Below are 3869 nucleotides of genomic sequence, written 5' to 3'. Positions count from 1 at the left end.
GTTATAGAAATACTATAAAGATATCGTTGTCCCTAACTTGCAACCTCCCACTTTATTCACTTCCTAAATTAAGTAAAAAAAAAAATGCAACCTCCCACTTTATTAAAAACCATAGACGCTTATAATACGTGTATCTGGCAACACGACTGAGGCTGAGGCCGCGTCCTCAAAATCACAACTCGCTCAAGGGACGAGGCCATGTAACCTTTTAACGATGATAATATTTATTTATATATTTAAAACCCAGATAGCTTGCTGTAATACTTAAGCGGCCGCCTACTGGCCAAACTAACCTTGAACAAAACAAACAAACAACCAAAAATATATGCAACTATATATACCTGCCTTCTCCAAGTCACTTACACTCTCTCTCTACACTCTCTTCATTCTTTTCCTCTTTACATTTTTCTTCAGACATACATACATTCTATATATATATATATATATATATATATATATATTTTTAATTCCTTTATTTAACCAGGGAAATCATATTGAGACAATAGTCTCTTTTTCTCAAATGTATGTAAGGAGAATGTAAGTGAGTGAGTGCCAGAATGAATATGGCTTGTATGGCCCCTCATATATATATATATGGTTTTGTTATAGGTGACTATAATAACCCTAGATAATTCAAAAAATAAAAATAACAACACCATTAAACCTAGTTTAGCATGGCGAAGAACGGTCCTTTTTATATTTTTCAGTCTGTCCAAAGAAGCTGCATGAAGTTAAATTGTAACATTTTAACATTTCACATGACAAATCTAAGACAGCAGTCTTCTGACGTCATACCCGGTGTATTTTTGACATAACTCACTAGATTTGTGACAGGTCAGCTGTATTTCAGGTAGATAACTGTATGAGATAAATGTGACAGATGTTGCCTGTAATCATAGTCACAGTGGCATGTCAGGCATGAAAAGGACTGCTGTGCGTCTCCAAGATCTCTGAAGTAAGAAATGCTCCTCACTCACTCTGTGCTGCTCTCATCTAATAGTCTGAAGGGTAACAGGTGTGTTTATATTCCACTCTCACATGCATGGCCATAGCCAGGCTTTAAAAATGAGTGAGGTCCGTGGGGTGGGGGTTGGGGATGTTCAAGAATCGTGCTATAATAACCCATAAAAATACAACTCATACACTGTAAGTGACAGACATGTAGATGTTTGTGAATGATGTTTTCTCTGTTTTGGAGGGATGATCATTCTTAAATCATACCCTATTTATTGCATCAAAATTTGTTAATACTTTACCATAGTTAGGGGTGAATAATTTAATCAGTTGTTGATTATTCATGCAACAATACATATTACTGTTATAGTTTTTAGTAATTACCAATGCTATATAGCTGATAAATTTGTCTAGTGCTCTTATGAGTGTTTATAGCATGATTAGCATAGACTTCTTCATGGCTAGTGTTTACGAATTTCATTTAATTCTGTAACCTATTTGTTCTACAGATCTGTGTACTACTGTTTTTGACACCATTGATAACGTTTCTGACAGGTAATATCATCATATTTTTTTGCTTTTCCCTTAATGTGCCATCCTCTCTGTAATAACTTGTTCATGGGCTTTTTTGATTACTGCCAGTTTAAGTGCCACCATACATGTAAACCAGGCATCAAATAGTATTTATTCAAAATAGGAATATTTAGTAACAATATAGTTATATTTTTTTAATCAATTTAATATATCCTTGCTGAATAAAATGTTAATAAATAAAACAAAACACTAACACTAAAAATATGTAAGATATGTAAAATATGTACAAATAAGACCTTAAATTATGTGTGAGTTAAAAATTAAGAAAACACCAGAATATTGAATTAATTAACCAAAAGTAGGTCATTATGGACCAGGATCTGTAAATATAAAGCCGCAAAAGTCGATTTAAATATGAATCCTGCATGTTCTGCCTGTCTCTGTTATGGCGCAGATGCGCAGTTTACACACACACACACACACACACACAAGCGTGCGTGACGCTCGCGGTGATTTCAGCGTCTGCCGTCTCACTAAATGAGGACGTAAACACATGAACAACATCTACACTTCATGAGCATTTTGCCGTTTGATTTGAGTAAAACTAGCATCATATCTCATACACAGAACTGTAAAGGTATTCACTGCAACCCGTCAAAATAAAAGTCCGGTTTGAATTTATGACAATAGAATGTACGCAGCCTACTACTACTACTACTACTACTACTATGAAACAAACATTATTTTAAAGGAATAATCACACAACATTTCTTCCATGTTTTAATTTTAATAGTAAATCACCATTGTTTGCCAAAAAATTAAGTTTGCTTAATTTTCAATAATTAGTCGATAAATGATGAAATTCATGTTTTATCCCTTAATTTCATAATCAGAAAAATGTAAATACACAACACAGAATTTCAGAGGGAAAAAATCATAAGTATTACTTTAAGAAGAAATAAAATGAATAAATTGTTGTTTTTGTGCATTCAATAGTTAGACATGCTAAAACTATACCTATAACACATTGTATGATATAGTATTGTCCACCCTGTCATATTGGGGAATCTGCCCCTTTAAGGAAAGGCCATCCCCTTTAGTGACATCAGGGAATTTCAACGGTTTAGGTGAATAAGTTGGTGACTTTTCAGAAAACTTTTCAGTTTTCTTCATCTGGGTTTACTTGCTTTGCCAAAGTCTAACATGTTCACCCTGTTGGCATAAAATATGCCAGAAATGATTAGAAAACAGTACTTTCAAAATAGTTACATTTGAATATACCAAATTCTCTTCAACAACCAGACTAACTACTTAGCTAGTCACATTTTTTGTAAACTAATATGCTAATTGAAGCTCAAAATATCCACCCTGTTGGCCACTTAGACTCATTAGGGTGGACATATACATGACAGGGTGGACATAGCATAGCATAGCATAGCACATGCAAACAAAAAACAGCATCCAAATATCACAGTTTTCTCCAAAGAAAAAATACATGTGCGAATTGTTTGAGTTTCTTTAAAAACACATGGTTTACATCAAATTTTTTATGTATTTAAAATTTGAAAGCAAACAAATAACCCTGTTCATACCTTTCAGAAAATAGAATTTGCATCTTAATTTTGTAATGAAAATGTATTTAACAGTAATATATATGTCCATGACAGGGTGGACATATCTTATGGTTTATGCTTTGAATAATGGCCCATAATTATCTAAAAAAAAAATGTGTGGGAGCTCAGCTAATATGTTTAGTATCCTCTTAAGACCCTGCGGCCTCATATGAGGACATTATATTTTTGTGAATTTCTCTGAGACTGTACAAGCCACAGTTTTAAGTCTGGATGTCCTGTACAGAGCACATTCAGGGCTTTTCAGAGATACCATGATTGGATGTTTCACCATGAACACTTCCTCTCTTTGGCCATCAAAAATGTCTGAAATAAATTTAGTGACACTCTTATGGAAATATAATAATATTTTGTAATTCTCATTTAAATCTATCTATTTTTTTAAATGTGTGCTATAAATGAACATCTCAAGAAAATGTTATGGGGTTTCAAATCAAAATATGACTTTCTGATACAAAACAGGACGTGATTTCATGCATGTCCTCTTATGAGGACACCGGGACTAAAAGCATGTTTATTACACATTTTGGGAGACATAACAAATGAATAATTAAATAAATTATATTTCAATATTCTATGAAATATAATATATTATTATGAAAATCGTGTCAATTATAACTCCCCTTATACAATTCTTTTTTCATTTACATGTTGCCCCAAAAACACATTCATATGCAAATTAGAGTTAGTTTATAGATAAAATTGTATATAATGGAGAAAAACCAGTTTATGGTCCTTTTACACCCATTT

The sequence above is a fragment of the Cyprinus carpio genome, chromosome B5 (assembly GCF_018340385.1).
Source record: "Cyprinus carpio isolate SPL01 chromosome B5, ASM1834038v1, whole genome shotgun sequence".
Classification (NCBI taxonomy): Eukaryota; Metazoa; Chordata; class Actinopteri; order Cypriniformes; family Cyprinidae; genus Cyprinus; species Cyprinus carpio.
This window is presented reverse-complemented; position numbering follows the sequence as displayed.